Source organism: Labrus bergylta, chromosome 9 (assembly GCF_963930695.1).
Source record: "Labrus bergylta chromosome 9, fLabBer1.1, whole genome shotgun sequence".
NCBI lineage: Eukaryota > Metazoa > Chordata > Actinopteri > Labriformes > Labridae > Labrus > Labrus bergylta.
In genome coordinates, this window is record NC_089203.1 from 18,645,872 (window position 1) to 18,667,817 (window position 21,946).

The following is a 21,946-nucleotide window of genomic DNA, read 5'->3' on the forward strand; positions in this document are numbered from 1 at the left end:
GAATACACACGGGCATAATGAAGCTGTATCTTTCTTTGTCATGTGGATTAGATATATTTATATGCCATGGTGATTCTAACAAACAGGATTATGTACGTTGTATGAATGTGAGTAAACAGGCAGATATCCAGTTTGTAGGTCTGTGCATAAGTGTACCTTCTTGTGTGTGTGTGTGCGTGTGTGTGTGTGTGTGTGCGTGTGTGTGTGAGATAATTTCTGATAGGAAGAAACTCGCATGTGGCTCTGCTGTAAAGGTCTGTGATTGGCTGGATTCGTCAAAGAGCTATGGCAAGCAGGAGGAGAGGCATGCGAGGCAGGCAGTGCAACCTAGTGGTGGAAGAGGGCCGTGTGTGGTACAAAGGGACACACTCATCAACACACTCATAACACACTTTCTTTCTTACTCATATAGACACACAAACCCACATACTTTGTTAATACGCTGAATTGTAATTTATCTCTGTGAAACACATGCGCTTAACCTCTAACCCATGTATTTGATCTAATGTCCTCAATATACGACATAGTGTTCCCGGGTTAAAAATAACAGATAATTCCCTTCAACCCACCCACATACACGCATACACGACTTAAAGCTCTCCAACTAGGTTTGTACACAGCCCCCCCTTGCATCCACCTTTAAACCCTACTTCTGTCCTCCCACAGCCGAGCCCAGCTCTCCAACCAATTTACATTAGGGAAATACAGCCAGGGCCGGCTGATGGAGCAGCAGAGTCCATCTTCTTTTTCACATCACCCAAATCAACCATCAGCCTCACCGTTCAGCCTAGGATCACAACCCCCCCACCCCCCACCCCACCCCACCCCACCCTCCAAAAAATAAAAGAGACAGATTACGCCACCCTTCCAGATGTGTTTTTAAGAGATGTGAGTCCGAGGTTTTAGAAAGGAGGAGCTATGATAAGGAGGGGGCTGGGTATGGTCCAGGGGGTGGAGCAGGTCACCAATTTGGGGAGAAAAAAAGGAGTACAGTGTTGATAAGCAAAGTCCCAAAAGCAGAGTTTAGCAGGGACCTTGCTCCACCAAAGCCACGGCCCATTTTTTTTCCTTCAAGGGGATTAATAATGAATTAAGGCACTCCCACCCCCCTTCAAAAAAAGATATTCATGCATGCTAATGCATCCATTATTTATAGTGTGCATAGAGGCTGGCTAGTGGTGGCCACATGCAAGTGGGAGGGATGTAAGGATGGAGTGCAGAGGTGGGGGTGTCTTTTTCCCCCCGAATGAAGCTGCGAGTCTCTGAAAGCAACATCCGCCCATTGTGGCTGGAGCTGGAGCAGGGTGGGGATGGGATGGGGAATGGATATGGACAAGTGGGAAGAGGAGGAGGAGGAGGTAGAAGGATGAGGGGGTCCACGCTGCCAGACAGGCAGCTCGTGCATAGGCAGAGGGGCCGCCAAGTGTTGTGGGGGGAGGGGTGGATTAAACAAATAAATACATGATAAGAAATAATCATCCCAGCCGGGAGGGAGGGGGGCGCGATGGAGACAAAGAGGCTAAGAGGGACAAGGCGGGAGGTTAGTTAAGTCAGACAGGATTTACTGTCTGGACAGAGCTGTTCTCAACCAAACAGACATAGAAGACATGGCCAATTTTTGGGATCTCCTTTGATCCGACTTCTTGGTTTCTAAGTTATCACAGAGGAAATATCCAAAGCTTTCTACTTTTTCAGGATGTGAGGAGCTGGAATAAACTGTGATTGAGCTCTTCTTGTAATTCAATACCAGGTCTAGCATTTGACATTAGATAGCAGTAGGGGATAATTTAATAAAAGCATCACAGAAGTTGATGCAGAAGTTGAATTGTAGAAATGTGAAATACAGGAAAAGTAAGAAGATGAAAGATGAAGGGGGTTGCAGTCTTTTAATGTGCACAGCATGTGATGTGGTGAAGTAGAAGAGTGATAAGATAAAGCCAGATGAGCTTTCTACCCCTACTGATCCCCGTGTTAGCATAGATACAGACATCAGCATGGCAGGGAACTGGTGTTGTGGAGGTGACACCGGGGCCAATACGACACCCTGGCTCATCTCCATAGATATCAGTGGGGCCACGCAGGTAAATCATACATCAGGCTTATCTGAGATTCGTCTGTAGTGCGTGACATTCTGCCAGCAAGCTGCCACCTTAAGTTCCAGTAATCCTTGTAAGCGTTTCATTCCTAATACTGCTTTGGTTGTCCCCTAAATGCAGAAATGAAAACATACTTATTTAGTCTGTACTGTCAGAGTGATTGTTTGGAAACGGTTACAGCGTCTGCATGATGGCTGATTTTACAAGTTGCATGATTTATAGATAATCCCAGAGAGGCTACTTAGAGTTTACTGTTTGTGTTCTTACGTCTTGTGTGCAGCAGAGGCAGAGCCAAGGGGTGGCCAGGGCCACCCTAGAAATCTGATTGGCCACCCCAAATTCCTGAACTATGATTAGCTATTTGCTGTGTCAGAGGCAGGACTGGTGTTTAAATCAACGTTTTGGACTGTGTTACAACAGGCTGCTTAAAGCTTCCTTTTCATTTTAATGTAGCCTATAGAGGAGATGCACATGATGTCATGATGGACGGAGTCACTGCAATTAGAGCCAGCGAGTGGCAAAAAGCACGTACTGGTCCGGACTGAATAAGAAGTAAGCAGTGAACATCTGGTCTGGTCTCTTTGGGCAGTATAGATCATATAAGTGTTTATAGAAAACTTTAGAATTCATAAAGTTATGTAAATAAATCCACAGGAGGAAACCATGCAGTGAAGTAACACATACTGTAAACAGTCTATACAGCGCATTATGGAGCCTACATAGATTCAGTTAGTGATCAATATAAACGGAACCTCCTTCATTTTCCACCTCGTTTTTTACCTGTGTTTCAGGGGAAAATAAGACCTTAATTATCAGCATATCAGTCAAACAGCAAACGAACAATGATGACTCAGCATCTAAGATAAGGGATAATATTTTTATGCTAGGACAGGAATCAAGTCTGATTAACACAGCTGATTTTACAGCATAAACAACATTTTGGTTTATAGACATCTATCACATATTGAATGACATCATTAACCTAAATAAACTTCTATTTGTCCAAATACTGAAGTTATTTCAAAATATTTTTAATAAAGTGAAAATATCCAACCTAATAACAGTTCCTATCTATACTACTGAAATAGTGTTACATTTTAGACCTGCTATGTGTGTGGCTGTCAAATTAGAAATTAATTCAATCAAATTATGAATTAGCTGTGGGTAGAACATGTGTTAGAGTTGAGCTACCTTAAACTCAAAGAAAGCAGTGGTATATTCTGACTGCACCCCTCTGTTGTGCGATTGTTACAAAGTTCGATCTTTTTACAGACTTCTGAAAGCAGTAAAGTAAGTAAGTAAGTAAAATCTTGCAAATTGATCTCTGAAAGGCAGAAAACCCTCTGGATCATCACTCTGACTTAATTCAGTTAATTCAAGTTACACAACCATCACTGATAGAACCAGGCTTTTATGTATCTTCATGCTCTGCTTTGTGAAGGCTCCTGCTGTGGTCTATATAAAAGTCAGGAAACCCAAAGTCTGCCCAAATGTAAATGTCCACGGCCTCCTATGTCTTTTTAAAATAGTTTGGATCTCTGTCAAGTCCAGATGTCCTTAATTTAAGCACATATTCATCAGTTTTACTCCTGTTTTTGTCGTGTCCCTTACTTAAGTCAGCGGTGTCTCAGAATGTTCTGACCCTCCGTCAGACTGAGATGGCGTGGTCAGGAGGATAAGTGACGTCAGTGTGTACCCTCTATTACATTTTGGTAGAACTTGAAAATTTGTCTTTGAACATACATATTTTTTATTCCTTAAAGAATTAAGGGAACACAATTTTAATAATGCTACTAAAAAATTAAACATGTTTGTACAACATTTATTTAATACTTTAATGTAAGCATCGGAAATAGATATGAATAGCATTTTCTTCACCCATTCTTATCTCCACTTGTTGTTTCTATGTGTGTGAGTGTGTGCACTTAACACTTCATGCAACCACTGCAGTAATCTGTAGCCCAATTTGGCCATACCCATCAACATCTGACTCCGCCAGTGGGTGAATGAATACACATCTGCTGGAGATGGGGCGATATCTGGGGTAAGAGGTTATCAGTGTAAAATCTATTTCAATAGGATTGCCCTCTCATTTTAAAGAGTTGGCTTTGCATTATACTCATGACAGGCCAATGAAGTAAATCCCCTGCAGTATAACGGACTGATTGTACTTCAAATGGATTAAATATTGTTACATGAACTGTCTGACTCAGGAATAATGCAGGTAACAGTCAGCCATCTATTAATTGCACACATGCAACATGTTTCCCAACAAGCTGCACCAGAGGCAAGACCTCCCAGAAGTGACAATGTGCATTGTGCAAACATTGCAACCTTTGTTCCACCAACAAAAACAAGGTGAGGCCCTTAAGTGTTTTTTAATACCAAAACCTCAACCACACACAGGAAAAATCCATAAACATTGGAATGATGTCAAAACAACATTGTGAGGTTTGACAGTTTTAATTTTCCACTGCTCAAAGTGAAAAACGGCTCCTGCAACATTTCCTGCACCCCTGGAGATTTTTATGACAAATACAACAGCAGCTTAATTATACATGCGACCACCGCCGTAAAAGCAGAACCATTAACTACCATCTTGTTAACACAGAGGACCTGCCATGAAAGTGCTGGAGTCGCATTTTAAAATCTTTTCACTCAGCGCCTGTCTTGTTGTGGCAGATTGGCACCATGTAGAGGAAATATAAAAAATGAACGTGGCAGTGTGTACACACCACATGCAAGTAGATCTGGTTTGAATGATTAAGATAGTGGCCACCATACTTTATTTGGATGATCTATTCTTGATGTTCTGGCTTTAACATGATTAAAAATACAAGTAAGCTAAACACCATCCAAACATGGACTCTCTCATTTCATCCCACAGCTGCATGCACGCAAGAAGAAAGGTGTCTTCAGTTGTCCCTGACCTTCCCCAGCATGTCCACGAAGAAAGCTTTGGAGTCTCCAAGTATGAGTGAACTTCCAACCTCTTCCTGTAGAGGCTTTGGTTAGGTTTCAAAGGCTTCCTGGTTTTACGTTACTGGCCAAACATTCCCCAGCTGTACATAAAGTGGTCAGTCTAAATGAGACCCTATGGAGGCCAAGGGAGATCAGACACCCCCTGACGTAACCAAGCATCCCAGTTAAAAGAAAAAGCAACAAAAGGGATGCTGTGGATGTTATTTGCTCGCTTAAACAGGTCAGCGTTCACTTATGCCAAGTGTGATATTACAGGAAGTAATACATACTTGTGAGCAAGAGAGGCCTCTACAAAGAGAATTGAAACTTTGTCACTGCCATGAAGCAAAGAAGTAATCTGAATATTTCATCATCTGTCCTTTAATCTACCTTCACCTTAGGTTGTCCATATGGACTTCATAGAATGTGTCAATCTCTTGAGTGATGGAAGGTAAAACCCACATAACACCCAACGGCAATCCCATGACGCAGCATTGACTAAGAGATGTATGGCCCTATGTTAAGCAAATGGGCAGAGAAATGGTTAGCCACGGAATCCATTATTTCTTCTCCTATTTCCATTGTCTTAAAGCCTGCCTCATGTTCCCAAAGTGCCTTTAAAGACATGTTAAGAGAAAAGAGCTCTCTGCTTTGGAATGAGCTAACTTAATTATCATAGCAACTGGCACTGCTCTTTAACATGTCTATGGTGTTTGGCCTGCATGCATAATTTTGCTGTGTTATTGTGGCGGCCTCTGCGTTTCTCACTGACAAAAAAACCAAAACCACAGGCATGGGGGCCTATTGTCATGGGCGCATCCATCTGGATCAAGGCCATTAGAGGATATTTGCACTTCCTCTATGGCTCCTGGCTCTTTTTGACATGCAGCAGAAGGAGCAGGCATCACCCACCAGTGTAGGGCCAATTGAGGTGCAGATTGACCAGAGGGACAGTGAAGGAGGGCAGCCAGAAGGGCAGAACTCCTGTCAAATCCAGTGATGGACACCCACGTAGGGGGCTGGTGCGTTGGCCTGTGGTTTTTGAGGTCCTACGGCGATTGATGGGACATGACTAGGCAGGCGTCCTGGTTTCATTCTATTGTCCCCAGGGATGTTGGAGGGTGTATCAGAATGTCAGAAGCTCTTGGCTCCAGCACACTTATGGTGTCAACTGCCTACAATATACAACTGGCCTTTTCCTGCCCACACATACACCAATGAGAAAAAAGGAAATTCAAGTTGCTGTGGCTGGGTAGGAAATTGAACCAGTACTTTTCGGCTTTTTTTTGCAGCCTTGATTCATGCATTAAACATGAATGTATGTAAGAACCTATATGCTGCGAACACAGATTTCATGAGGCTGAGAGCAAACACTGAACACAAATGCATAAATGATGCCGTTTGAAGCAGTGGAAACATGCTGATAAGACACACAGATATAGGCCTGATGTGGTTAACACCAGCGTTTACAGCGACCATGAATATGTGGATGTGTGTGTGTGGGTGTGTGTGTGTGTGTGTGTGTGTGTGTGTGTGTTTGTGTGTGTGAATGCGTGCACAGGTGAGGAAGAAGATTACGCATAGATCTATACACAAAGAGAAAGACGGCTCTCAGGGACACATCAAATAGAACCAATTCAGCTCCAACACATAAACACCTCAGCTGTCAATCTATATCTCCCCACATGTAACTTATATGCTTGTTGCGGCGTATGCAGCCTCTCTGAGATGTGTTGGAATGCTGACAGCGCAGAGATACGAATCTTGATTTGATTAGGAGTCATAGTTTAGGGTCTAAGCACTGGAGCCAATATCAACTGGGGCGGGTGGATGGGGAGAGGAAAGGGCAGAGTATGGTGGCAAAGGGGGGGATGAGGGTTGGGGGGTTACCTGTGGCCCTGGCTCCTACTGGGAGTAATTTGGAACAGACTGCTCCCAATGTGTTCATTAGGGTTGTGATTGGGGCTGAGCGCAGGTGGGGAGGGCCTGCCCTGCCTGACGCTGAATAGTCCTGATTGTGCCCAGCATAAAACGCCATCTGTTTCAACGAGGGAATGGGGGGGGTGGGGGCAAGGGTGGGGGAGCTACCGGTGCACAGTCATGTTTTATGATGTCTGGGCAATATTGTGTACTAACAAGAGGGGGGGACATTTGCTTAAAAAATCCTTACAAATTAAAGTTAAAAGCAGTTGTGAGAGAAGGGTTGGGACCCTGGTACATATGATATATAAATGTAAAACAACAGACATGTGGGATTAACAATTCTTTCTTGAATAATACATCTGACGAAAAATCCTACTATTTGTCTGTTATGTATACGTCTGGACAATGTTGAGATGTCAAACGGTAACAAATTATGGTGCCATTTAGCTTTCATACTGTAACAGAATGTAGGGTAACTTTATGCTCCTGAAAATCATCCACTACGTCCACTTTGAAAGAAAGGGTCGAGGTATTGCGTACAATTGCGAGCTATGATCAGGTTACTTATAGAGCGGCTCGGAGGGAGGATCTATTTAATGAAGTGTGGGGCTCTTTCGTAACTCATCATTTGGATATAAGTCACTGTCTGTCTGTCTGTTCATTTTGTATTTAGATCAGGTACATGATGTAGGTTGTTTGTTTGGATTTCCTGGTGGTTTATTGTTGTTGCTTTTGTTGAGTCTCTGTCTGGCTCGAGTGGATTGTTACTGCTGGAATGTGGACTTTGTTGTTGTTGTTGTTGTTGTTGTGATTGTTTAAAAGGAAAAAGAATAAGAGAGAAATATATCAGCAGGCTGTGAAGAAGTACTTCACACAACTGTATTAATGCTACTTAGCTGCATATGCGAAATCAAAGATATTAATTCAAAAAATCCCAACGACCGCCTCCAATATTGTATATAGCCTAGTTAAAAATGCAAATAATTTAAAATGTGACTTATTCTAAAATGAGGGCGTCCATTTCCAGTTTAAATGGAGGGCTTCAGTCCAGCTTTTTGCCTGCCACTGTGACCAGACGGTTTAGGAGACAAGGGGATTGGAGATGGAGCGGCTGAGTGTATTTATGGGCCGCCTGCTTCAAAGCCGGGATGTTTTTGGTTAATCCTTTACTCAAACCAGGCAGACATACAAATGTTAATCTAGGTGTTTACACTCAAACTTACACTGTCTGTTTCGCTGTAGACAGAACATTAAGGAAAATTCACTTTCATAGGTCTCATGTGGATAGAAACACAGCCTCCGAAAATATATTTTTACTAAGTCAGCCTCTCTTTTTTGTGTCTAATTTTTTTTTTCTTTCTGTCTCTTGTAGTGCAAGGCCCTGGGAAGAAAAAAGACAAGCACAGAAGAGAAGAAGGCCACTGTTTGCTACTCGACTTTTGAAGCGTCTTTATCGGGCTTGGCAGCGTGGTCCTGCGTGTCCAAGCCTCGTCGTGCTTTTCATCCTTTGTGCTGTCCAAGGTGTGTCCAATGCACTGGGGCTTTGTGTGCATAGGGAGACGACACATCAAATTCTGTCTTCTGTCCCGAGCTAGGGGGATGGGGGTGGGGGGTTGGGTGAGGTGGGGTGGCTACAACACAGGCGGAAAGAGGGGGGGCCCACACAAAAGCAAACTTATGGAAGGACACGGCTCTTCAAAGCTGCTGTGCACAAAAGGCATTATAAAGCATTACTTCATGTAGAGTTGTGCCCGATGTAATCGCGGGGTTCCTTAAGATAGAGAATCACACGCAATGGTCAGCCCCGCCCCTGCCATGATGAAAGGGCTGTGGAGCTTCAGCTATGAATGGGGGGGGGGGGGGGGGGGGGGGGGGGGGGGTGAGCGAAGAAGTTTGCTTCACTTTGATGCACAATAAACAAGTGAGTACATAAGTTATCTTGAAGGTCCTGATAGAAATCCACCCCTTGTTTTTTGTGGGGGTTTTTTTTTTCAGAAATGTAAATACAGTTCATGCTGGGAGCTTGATGGATGCACAAGGACTGAAATCAGGAAGGGTGGAAACCTCACAGAGCCCACAGAGCGACAAGTGATTCCCCTCCTCTTTTTTGCTCCACCATCAGCTTCATGGTAAAAGCTCTTTCAAGCCTGAACTCTGCCTTCTAAAGAAAATTATGCTGATTTATTGTTAATAAGCCAAGAGGTTGGCAGAGGGAGCACGGTGCATGGAAAGTACAGGTAGGCTGTAGTTTTCCTGATCAACCTGACTAGTCCTCATCTGTTTCCTGTGGCCTCCTGCTGAGATGGTGCGGGTGTCGAGCGTGAATAGTTAAATATGTTCCAGGGCACAAATGCTGCTACTGTCAGGTACATTTGCACAGCCTGCATGCTCTCTGTTTGTATCTGTGTGTGTTTGTCTTACTGACAGTGAATGGTGATGGGTATGGAGGAAAGGGTGGTGCCATCACTTTAGGCCCGCAGATGGAGTTCCCACAGGAGGGACACGCCCCGGTGTTTATCAAGACAGAGCAAAGGAAAAGGCGCCGACAGATCTGTCTTTGCATCTTAAAGGTTCAGCATAAACCGGAGAATAGTAAGTTCTGTTGCCTCTTCATGTGTCGTGTCCAAAGGCCTCCCGCTTGGCCTGTGGAAACTATGGCATATGTATCCACAAGGTCAAGGCTTAGATGTGTTGCACAAAGATTTTCTTTAGTATGCTTTATCTTCTAATGTAACAGAGAAACTAAGTCATGTAGAGCTTCATCAAGGTGACACAGTCTGAAGACAATACAAGCATATAAATGCACCTCAGTTGCTGCCACCCTTGCAGGACGGCTTTACTCAAAGTCCTGTGTTTGTTCTAGAGACTTCGTTTTTGGATCAAAACTCAAGTTGCTTTACATCTTCAGTGTAGTAGGATAAGCTTTGTTTTTTCTGTACCAGATAATAACTATGGCTGTTCATTGCAGAATATAATCGTACCCTTGATTGGATTGAAAGTTAAGGATCGTGTGTATATCCAAATGATATCCAAAGACACCTGGCAGAGTAGAGGCTCTAAAGCCTCACCAGCTTCTCCTTTGCATATCAAAAAGTAGACTCTCTGACGTGGAATAATGAACCATGTATCAGATCACAAAAATGCTTTTTTCCTTTAAGAAGCCACAACTTGCATGCAGCACAGAGGAAATGTTTTAAATAATAATTTAATAGAAAAATAAGAAAGGAACTGGAAAATGTATGAAAATAATATTTTTCTAATGGCTGCAAAAAACACAGACAGTGAAAAAGTGTTACATATTGTAACCGCAAGCAAAATGGTCAAAGCCATAATGCCACCAAAATGTGACCATTTGTCGGTGCTGAAGCGTGCAGCAATCATTTGGTGACTCACCCCTTCAAACCTGCACCCACATGAAACTTTTGGATGAGGCGTTGGCTGACCTCTCTCCTCCACATGTACGCAGGTCACAGAACAAAGCACAAGGGCTAGGGAGCAGGTGTCAGAGGTCACGGTATCCCAAGGGTAACTTGAGTATCATCCCAACACCTCGAACACTTTTCAAAGCCCTCCTGCAGACAAGGCCCTCATCAGCAAGTGCCCCCAATGGCCCCTCGCAAATATGCACTACCTCACTCTCCTCTCTGGTGCATCACCTGAAACCCTCAGTACGTGACGAACAGGCCCCGGTCTGTCCAAAACAGGCCCAAGACCTGGTGGGGGGGCAGTAATGATGCTAAAGGGGCAGAAACATATACAGGGGCCAGATTTCATTTTCTCTGTATTTCACGGAGGCTTTTCGCACATGCTTTTTAGGCTGAAAGAAAAGCTAGAGAAGGTTTCGCCCCATGAGAGATAATTACTCATAACCCACACAGTCCTGTTAGCTTGGGTTCATTCACTCAAATTTCAATAGCTGCAGTGCCACAACAAAACATTTCAGTTTGCTTCCAGTAAAACACTGATCTTCCCTTTTATCTACTCATTTGGACCGCAGACAGTGACACATAAGAAGCCATATTTAAACATGGCCATTTTAGAGAATTATAGATATGATGAAGAAATGGCAGGAACGCTACTCGTGCTAACCCTACTTTAACGCGACAAATCTAAACCCCTTTCCCCTTCTCTGCCTAATCAACCATCAATAAAATCTCCTCTTCACTTCTACTGCTATTACAAGTCTCGTCAAGCTTTAAGTCAAAGAGACTCCAAGGCCCAACTAGCTGACGTTCAAGAGGCTGGAAAAAAATTAAGGTGTCCTATCTTCCAGCAGATTATACTTTATCCGAGATGAAGGGTTGAGAAAGAGCGAGTGCAGTTCAGTCAAACTAGCTAAACGGGTGAGAATTAAGATGTTGCGGTGCAGGATGAGGCAGTTATGCATACATAACATGTTGAGGCTGGGACCCCCTACTGGGGAGAGGCACGACAAAGCCTCTCAAACAGCAATACCTCTGGGACAGCTAATGATTAATTAGCTTGTGTCATTAAGTGAGGCAAATGTCACCCGAGCTTCCTGGGGAAGCTGTCACACCATGTGTAGGCTACTCACAAGTTTCCCCCTCAGGTGTTGGTGAAGGGTGGGGGGGTAGCACTCTGTTACTAGGCAAATTCTGACATCTAGTGGGAAAATTGAGAACTGCATCAGCCTCCAGCTTCCGAAGCTTTTAGAGAAAACCTTTTTCTTTTTCTTTTTTCCCTCTCAATAACAAAACAAATATTCTTACACATAAAACTAATTTGCAAAATTCCTAATATGCCTTCAACAAAGAGGCAAAGAGGCAATCCAGACTTCTACTTTGGTTATTTCTCTTTCTGTTTCCTGGCCACTTAATTGAGTGAGGTGACCTCATTGACCTTTAAATGTCATTCAAGCCATTGACCGTGACACTGACATCAAAATTTAAGAGGTGAAACATCCTCACACACAAGTTTCTTAGGAGAAGTGAGCTGACATACAAGCATGCAGAAATATTTTTAATTTCACTTCTTAGCGTCACACAGTGTAAATAAACAGTGTAAAATATAGCTTACACAATATTATATTTTTAAAAATAGTATGAAAGCAGAATAGTTTTACACAAAAAAGCAGCAAGAATTTTCTTACCAAAGATATGAGATGCAGCCTGGGAATGACGACTTTCTCGAACAGTTTGGAACTAATCCAGATAAGAGAGACCACTAATGGAAATAAGAATTAAGTTACTTAATTAAATCGCTATTTGAATTCAATTTTCTTCATCAGCTATCGCTGACTTTTCACTGAATACTTGCTCACACTTTATTTCTGTCTCTCTCGCTCTCAATCTTCTCAATCAGTTAGTCTGAGTCTCATGAAGGCCAGCACAGAATCCTGGCCCGCTATAAGACCAGACCAAGAAGAAGTGAGAAGGCCCTTCACTTTAGGGGGAAGCCCAACGTGGAGAGGCTTAACACGTAAAAGAAACCACACACATACACACCTCATGTCTGTCTTTACCCTCATCCGCAATCGCACACACACACACACACACACACAAACACACACACACACACAAACACGCACACACACACACCCACACACACATACACACACACACACACACACACACAATCTGCTTCACCCTCACATAGACATTCAAATACAAAAGCACACCTGTCAGGGCCTTTCCACTGTGTGAGCAAAAGCAAAGAAGTCTAGCCCCCCCTCTGCCTCTCTGTATGTGGTATCCCATGTCTGTTATATTAAAGCAAATCCATTCAGTTCCCACTTTCAAATCCGAAATAATGGCATGAGCAATTTTCACATTTAGGCAAGCAGGGACACATGCACCCTCTCGCTCTCTCGCTCTCTCTCTCTCTCTCTTGGCTTAATGAATAGAATCAGATCGGGGCCCCTGTGGTTGTACTCTAATCTGCCTTTGAAGATTTCAAAAATTTCCAGATAAAAAAATAAACCAGAACCTTCGTATGCATTTATATTCTTTTGCATATTACATCAGAAATAAGACATCTACTCCTGTCTGCTCTTAAACACTCATATGTATAAGTGCATGTGATTTCGGTGCTGTGTTTACCTACCGAAAGGCGCCTGAGGCCCCACCGGGAACCTCCCGATTGTGCCAGTCTACTGGTGTGTGACGTCCATTTGAGGGGGGAAATCTGTGCAATAGAATGATTGAATTAAAGTGCACTTTGGTCCTGAGTGCTCTCTCTTTGCCACTTTGCACCATAACATGTCTTGTCCTAAAATAATTAGATTGAGGCCTTGGATGGTGGAGTGGCCGGATCCTCAATGGTCAAAAGAAGGAATGGTCTGCCTTTGAATGGAAGCCTCCCAACTTAAAAAAACACTTTATTTCTTTACACTTGAGGTTTGTTGTCTTTTGTGACTACTATCCCCTTTCACCATTTGCTTTCATGCAGCTGTGCCCCTCTTTAAAAAGTCTTTGTGCCCGCACCATGAATACAGGCAATGTGTCCATGGCAGGTAGCCCTTATTGCAAGTTAATCTCCTGAAAGAGCCTCATACAAGTACTTTTAAATTCTCGCCCAGCCACAGAGGGCTCATCATCAATCGAGTACTTCTCCCCTTTGGGAGAGCTGATGAGTGTGCTGCCTGGCCGGTGACAATGGCTGCCAAGTGTGGCAAAGTAATCACCTTCTGGGGAAAACACTAGTAATTACTTCTAAACTGTTTAGGTTTCAGAGACAACTGCCATTGTGCAATAAAATGGTAGCTCCCTTTTGAGAGCGGTGCTGTGATGGATGCTCTCAATCTCTTTGTCATAGGTTTGTTTACTGAGTTTTCTCTTTGCAGTTGCCCCGTGGAATCATGCTTTAACATTTGTGTGTGTGTGTGTGTGTGTGTGTGTGTGTGTGTGTGTGTGTGTGTGTGTGTGTGTGTGTGCGTGTGTGTGTGTGTGCGTGTGTGTGTGCGTGCATGCGTGCGTGTGTGTTCATGTTTTTTATGTTATGTGCATCTCCATTCCTCATGCTGATTAATGCCTGTTTTCTATTTATCATGGATACAAAAACACACTTTGCCTTGCGTAAGCTATAAATATCAGGAAGATTCTCTCAATTTTCATAAAACAAAAGTAATGATTCGTTCATTCCAAAACAATTTATTAATGAAGCACATTCCTGCATTCAAACAAACCTGCATGTATTCGTCCTCTATCTGGCTCCGAATGAGAGCACCCTATTTTCCTGCATGATGTCTAATATCTCTTACCACAAGACGAGAGAAGGTCCTTTTAACTTTAAATGTGTTTAGACATGAGACAAAAGGAAAAGTCAACTGAAACAGCCTTTAAAAAGGAAAATTATAATGTAGAATATGTAATAGGAATATATTAAATGCATTTCCCTGAGCCAATTTGTCAAAACATTGAATTTTTAGAACAGGATGCTTCTCATTCAATTTCTAGTATGATTATTATTGTAATTAAAAAAAAAGAACTCTGCAGTTGAATGCTCTGAAGACTTCTATGCTTAATTAAAACTGTCATACCTTAGAATAACAATTATTATATGTAAGTGCACTAATAATTTAGAGATTTTACACTGATGCCAGGATTTACTTTTTGAATGGGAACGCTCATCTTTGGGAAATTTTAAGTCCAAAGTATCTTGAGATTTTAAAATCACATGTTGACCTTAATGTGTTCCTTATTAAAGAATGCTCCAGATACGAATCATCTGATTCACAAAAATAAAGTATTTTCTGTCAGGAGGCCTTAACTTTCCTTACATCCATACAAATAAGAAACTCTCCAAACATTAAACTCACACATCATATGTGGCATAAAAAGCTTATTAATAAAAGGTTTATAAAGATAGACAAACACGAGATGGTGGCCTTTTGAACTTTAATTTCACTGTTATCACTGACCATATCTCCGATAAAAACTCATGTAGTCTGTCTTACATGGAAAATAACTGGAAAAACAAGCAGAATTTTCAAGCCATCAGAAATAAAATGTTTTTACATTAAACATCCTTTAAGATTCCTGAAAAGATTTTGCAGGCCTATTTACATAGTTCATCTTTGAAGGCAGAAAACATAGAAGCTTACTTTGAAGAGTAAATTCTGAAAGAGTCAAAAAACGTGTTGACATGAGAGGTAGAACATAATGGATAAGCAATGTGTTCTTCAGTTTCAAAGACAGAATTTCTAACACAAACTTCTATTTTAATTCTTAACTTGCATTAAGCACAAAAGGTGAAAGAGATTTCTCTTGCTAGAGAAGCTTTGTAAGAAGCTTTGAAAGGGCTTACGCGGGGCGCTGCAGTTTGGATAAGCCCAATGTTTGGCAGTGCCGGCTGGTGCATGTATATCTTAGTTCGTTAGCTTGATGCTAACATATAACCAATTGGAAAATGCCATTAACTGACTAACAGAATTAGCATCGCGATTGTATTTAAGGAACCAGCCTTCACACATTAGAATCTATTTGAAAGGTCGTTTTGGAACCATTTTTTTATTTTATTTTTTATCTTATTGCACAAAACAAAACACAAAAACTAACATAATAGATCAATGAAAAACAGACAGTACATAATGATTAGTTAATTAACAAAATATCCATTTTGAAAGAAAGGTGCTGGAGGAGCAAAAAAACCCAGAGGGGCTTGTCGAGTGGCCCTCCTAAAGAGAAACATGTAACACAGAGACAATTTATAGTCCAAGCAAAAACAATAAAGCTAACAAGAAAACATACTCAATAAGGTGTAAAAGAAAGCAAAACAAGAAAGAGTCAAATTAAAGAAGAGGGGGGAAAAGGAAAATAAGCTCTTATGGCAGAGCGGCAGCGGCAGTGCTCAGGTAGTGAACTGGCACCTCTCCAGCTTCCAGACCAATTTCCAGACTTTTCAGTCCACTCCGGGACTTGAACCAACACCCTTTTGGAACTCAACCTAAGCCCCTACAGACTGAGCTATGTATCATGAAGAATTACAGACATGCAGTAATATGATGTGAATGCACAGAGAGCGAAAGAGGGAGAGGTGGGAGCTCAATGTGCCAGACCCCTGGGCTAACCAATCCCAAAAGGCCTCCTTCTTCAGCCTGATGGCTTCCTTCACTGCTAGTGTCCACCTGCGGGTTCTTAGATTGCCACCATGACAGGCATGGATGGCCTTCTGGACGCAACTCTTAGCAGCCGTTTCCACAATGGAGGCTTTGAACATTGCCCACTCAATGTCCCCAACCTCCCCAGCCATGAAAGACAAATTCCTCTGTATGTGGGAGTTGAAGACCCCATGGACAGGGGCCTCCACCAGCTGATCGCAGTTCACCTGCACTACACATTTGGGTTCACCAGGTCTGTCAGGCAGCACTTCCCCGCCATCTGATCCAACAGCTCTGCTGCTCTCTGCACCCAAGTGTCCAAAACATACAGCTGCAGATCTGATGAAACAACCACAAAGTTGCTCATAGATCTTTGGCCTGAACATGGGGTTTGTTATGGCCAATCTATGACTAACATAGAGGTCCAGCAACAAAGCACCACTCGGGTTCAAATTGGGCAGGCCGTTCCTCCCAATCACCCCCCTCCAGGTGTCTTCATCGTTGCCCACATGAGTGTTGAAGTCCCCCAGTAGAACTACAGAGTCCCCAGGCGGAACCCCTTCCAGGACCCCACTCAGAGACTCCAATAAGCCTGTGTACTCTGAACTGCTGTTGGGTGGATATGCACACACAACAGTCAGAGCAGTCCTCTCTGCACCCTGAAGTTGCAGGGAGGGTGACTCTCTAGTTCGCTGGGAGAAACTCCAACACAGCGGCAAGACACCAGATTTTGTTGCATTGGAAATAACCAACTGGAGGGCGGGGGGTCTCCCAAGGTAAAACATGACGTTAAAAAACAATATGGAAGTAGCAGACGAAGCAAAAAGATTAGAACACAAAAGATTGTCACAAAGCACTTCCTTCAACAACTAATTTTAGAAAACGTTTGTTGGAATTTCAGAGACTTTCATTTGAAATGTTCTTAGTGTCAACTGTTTTCATGGAATTATCAAAAATCTTTTTTGATATGTTCAACTTAATTTGGGGATTTACAATAGAATGTATAGAAAGCAAAAACTTTGGAAATTTGATAGAAATTTAGATTGGAATTATGAATGAATCTTGCAAGGGAAATTGTTTAGGCATTTTTAGGGATGTGTTTTTATTTTATTCTATAGTTGGAAGTTTTAGGAATATTCTGATTCTTTAATCTGAATCTCTGAAACTATTGTCAAGAGTATTGTCTGAAAACTTAATTAGATTTTTCCTGGAAATTGGGGGAAAAAATGGCGGGAAATATTCTGTTACTTTCACAGAAACTCATGTTGGTCAGGATATTTAGCTATGGGATACACTTGGGAATAAATCAATTATCTATCCATCTATCAGTCCGTCCATCTACTAAGATTATTTGGAACATTTTCTTTATAGTTTTCAAGAAAACATTGTATCTTAGATTAATATTATTTATATTTTCAAAGACTTTCACTAGGAATTTTCAGGAATATTCCTGCACTTTCATGAAAAAAAAAAAAAGTTTTCATTGGCAACTTTCATTGGAAATGTTGGTGTTTCATATAAAAATTCAACCTTTTTTCAAATTCTTTTCACATTTTTATTGGAAACTTTCAGAATTGTTTTGAAACTTTCATAGTCACAAGTATATCCAAAATCCAAAAAATGTCATTGCGTATTTAAATAGGTGATGCTATTACTTATCTGCTGTTTTATGCTGAGCAAATAGATGCCAGTGGAAAGAGCATCAAAAATTGTGTGAGGATTGTGTACCTGTCGTCTTAGCTCTACTGCCCCTTAGTGGCCAAAAACATAACATTTTACAAACAAACTATTTACTTACATTTTAAGTCTCTTTTGCACTTCATCAACTCCAAAATAAATAAGCATCTGTCTATCTATCCCTGTCATGCATGGTTATAAATGATGTATTTCCATGCACCAATAACTTAATATATTTTGAGAATGGTGCTTTCCAAAAAAAAATTAACCACTGGGGTGCAGATGGCTTAGCCCCAAATTAAATCTTTAAAAATAAAATGTACCACTAGACACTGAAAAAATGCATATAATAGACCATTTTTGGCAGTGTGTTGCAATTTTCTTTCACATCAGCAATAATGTCTTTCATTAAAGAAAATGTCAGGCTTGTACATCTGAAGCATGTTGGGTATTATTTCACCTCCCCATAGCAGACATGGTTAATGTGACTTTTGGTGAGGTCACATTAATAATAGCAAGCTGATGCAAAATTTTGTCAATCCTTGAGTCTTTTGAATTGAACCACAACTAGACTGCTATTTCAGCAGTGGTACACCTCCTAGATCAGTGATACTCAACCCGAGGCTCTCGAGCCACCTGTGGCTCTTTTAGGTCCTACTTGGAGAAAAAAATCCAAAGTAATTATTTAAAAAAGTATTGTCAGCAGAAATTATTATTTGCAAGTCTTGTCACTTTGTTTCCCACACATATTTTAAGAAAGAAAGAGTTTTTTCTATTGCTGCTCTTGCAGAAATATTTTTTGGTCAATGTGGCTCTAACAAGGCTGAGTACCACTGTCCTAGATGCTAGATGCATATAGGGGAAACACTGCAATAGAATTTAATTGGTTTCTAATGTTTCACTGTAGTGAAGGCGTATGTTCTGATTGTCTGATGTTTTTGGTTTGATAGGTTCCTTAATTGATTCCAGATGTTTTGACATTCACCGTCAAACCATTTGTAGCGGTTTTTGTAGTTTGATTGGTGTCTGTGCTTCCTGATTGGTTGTTGCTCTGTTAAGGTAAATGGTGGTTTTGCTGTGGTCTGACCGGGGCGTTAGAGGGCTGACTGTGAACGTTCTGAAAGACTCCAGGCTGAGGTCAGTGATGAAGTAATCTACTGTACTGTTGCCTATAGATGAGCTGTAAGTGTACCTACTGTAGGAGTCCCCTCGGAGCCTACCGTTGCCTAGTATGTACCGGCCCAGTGAATGGCATAGCTGCAGGAGTTGTGACCCATGTTTGCTTGTTGCTTTGTCATAGTTGTGTCTGGGGGGGGCATAACTGGAGAATTTATGTTTCCACCTCCTGGTAGATGTTTGTCTCCCTGTGTGCTGAGGGTGTCAGCTGCTCGTCCTGTCCTGGCATTAAAGTCGCCACACACTATAATGTGGCCACCAGCCGGAAAAAGGTTAATCTCCTCTTCTAGGATGCAGAACATGCCCTCTTTATGGTATGGAGATTCGACTGGAGGGATGTAGGCAACACACATGATGATGCATTTTTTGTTGAGGTTAGTGTTTTATTTATTTCTAACTAGATGTAAAAAGCTCATTTTTTGAGTATCTTCATGGAAAGGGAAAGTTCTGTTTTGTACAATATCAACATGCTGCCTGAATCTCTTTGTTGTTTGATTCCTGTTAGCTTAGTGGATGGTACTACCAGCTCTCTGTAGTTGTAGGGTTTCTGCTCTTAGTACCAAAGGCAGACAACCTCAGACCTTGTATATTCCAGGATGAAATTATAAAAGATTTGTATTCCATATTTTACGGTGGTGTTAATCCAGTGTTTTAGGCCTGGACCATGATTGTCTAGAGCTCGCTGAGCATCTGATGTACGCTCAGGTCACAGGGTTGAGCTCAGTCCAGTGTGGGGATGGGATTTGTTTTGCTCAGAGCTTGTGCATATGTGTGGTGTGGGGTTGGCAGGAGGGGAGTGGGCCTAGCCTGGGGTGCAGGAGAATGGGTAGCAGGATGCACTCTGGGTGCAGAAGGGTATCCTCTGAGTGGGTCGGGTGTCTCCTGGGTAGAGCTGGTCTTCAGAGTGGAGCAGGTCCTCTGGGTGTAGCAGGTCTTCTGGATGTTGGTCTGTCTGAGGTGCTCATCTCTCTGTTTCTTCTGTGGGATGTGTTGGGTCTGCGGTTGAGTGCAACGTCCTTCAGGGTCTTTGCAAACACTGGGACTGTTGCCTTGAGGATGTGCACCTGGTGGTTTAAAGGCTGTTCAGGTCCAGAGTGGGGTGGAGTGCCACATACATACACTCCATACATACATTCTCTGGCGATATGTGCATTACCCTTTGGATTAGGGCTGGGTGGAAGTCCCATCTGGGTAGCAGAGTCGAGATAACAACCCTCACAGAATTAAATGTTGCGGAGGCTTTATCTATTACTTTCTTAAGAGATTTGGCCACCTCTTCTCTCTGTGTTCTCAGGTCGTTTGTGCCAGTGAGAATGATGATGTGGCCCGGAGGATCCTTGGTGGTCTTCTGTTAGCAGTTCCATGGCATGGCTGGTATTCTGGCACTGGATTTTTGCGACTCTGTGGTTAGGAAAGAGTTTTTTCTCATCCATTGAATGTTCTGTTAGCTCACTTCTCAAGTGTCAAGTTCTTACTAATTTCCTCAACACTCTCCTCTCCTTTTATTAACTTTCCTTTCCTTTCCCCACTCAAAAAAAAATAAGAATCAGCAGCGGAGGACATATTTAAGCAGCGGTGCCCCTCCAGTGCTAGATGCATATATAGGAAACACTGGTATCATAAGTTTAAATGTCCAGGCAATTAAAGTAGACTTTAACAAATATGGAGTTTATGGAGTTTAGTAAGTTAAAAACAAGTTTGACGTATGTTTTATTTGCTGAAAGTTTTTGTTAGGTAATGGTGATGATAAATAATGGTCGTAATTTTATCTAAAAACAGTAATATTTGTCTTAAATGTTTAAAACTATATTAAACTACATACAATATTTTCACAAAATGAACACAAGGATAGACATTGGAGAGAGAAACTGAGATCGGGTTATGCTCTTCTGAGCTGGGAGAGCTGTGAGAGTGTGTTTGATTTTGTCGGCCCGTGTGTGTCAGTGAGTGACACTGAATCAGAGAGAATCTGCAGGACACAGCTGCAGACAGAGCGATGGGTACCTATAGTCACTGCACAGGTTCTAACTGTATTAACAGTCTAACAATCCCATGAGGCAGCAGGCCTGGGTCTGCCTTTGAACCACAGTCCATTCAACACGAGAAAAGGGAAACATCTCCCACCCCTTTGCAGTCCCCAGCATTTCATTTGCAATCTAAATCTAAAGCACAGGGTGCTCGAGAGTCACATCAAAAGGCTTTTGGAAAGCACAGACAGTGCAAAGACTTGAAATAAAACGACTAATTATGAGTGTTGATTAGTTGGCCATGTAAGCTACAGACTAATTGGATTGAACAATGTAGTACTGCTTTTGTTTTCTGTGTATCTTAATGAATGCTTTTTGTTGTAGAAAGGCTGAAATGTTGAAGTTTTTTTGTTTCCAACCTAAAAGGGTTGCTTATGTGTAGCACAGAAAATAAAGAGATCATTGGATGAAAACTTGTCAATAGACAAATTTAACAAAAAAACTACATGTTAATGCATATCTGTGTTCATAGAACCGTCCAAAGTTCTAAGTAATGGTTTACATTACAGCTCAGTTCAACAGGGGTTTATTTAACTAATCAGTCTCTGCATAGTTTTCATCTCCACCCCATCAGGGGTTGAAGGATGATCTGTAACCAATAATAACACCTGCATTTTCTTTACATTTTGTATCCGTAAAGCAAGAACAAATTCCTTTTTTTATACAAATATATTAGAAGTTTCATGCACAGTGCTTCTTAAAAGGTGTGTAATGATATTGCAAGTCTGGCACAGATCACGCATAACTGCAACCAAGTCTAACAGCAGCTTTAAAGTTTAAAATAAATATTGAATTAGCCTGCAGTACTATGATTGTGACTGAAAAAAAACTGAAAAAAACTGATTGAAACTCTGACGTTTGACTTCTAAATCCTTGGGAGAGTATAGCTCAGGGAGCTCCGCTGATGGGGCAAAGAAAAAAAGAAAGAAAGAGAGAAAGAAAGAAAGAAAGAAATGTATCAACTGATGAAGATAAAACAATGTCACTGGAAACAATGGAGGAGCCAAAGGACCTTTAAATCAAATCAA

The 21,946-nt window shown here is 41.8% G+C and overlaps 1 long non-coding RNA gene across 1 annotated transcript in view; it reads right to left on the reverse strand.

The window, feature by feature from the left end:
* Positions 1–12,360, reverse strand: part of LOC109985499 (uncharacterized) — a 98,354-nt gene extending 85,994 nt beyond the window's left edge. The window contains exon 1 of the long non-coding RNA XR_010666882.1: positions 12,091–12,360. This is a non-coding gene — a long non-coding RNA (uncharacterized lncRNA). The remainder of the gene's footprint in view (positions 1–12,090) is intronic.
* Positions 12,361–21,946: the final 9,586 nt, after the last annotated feature.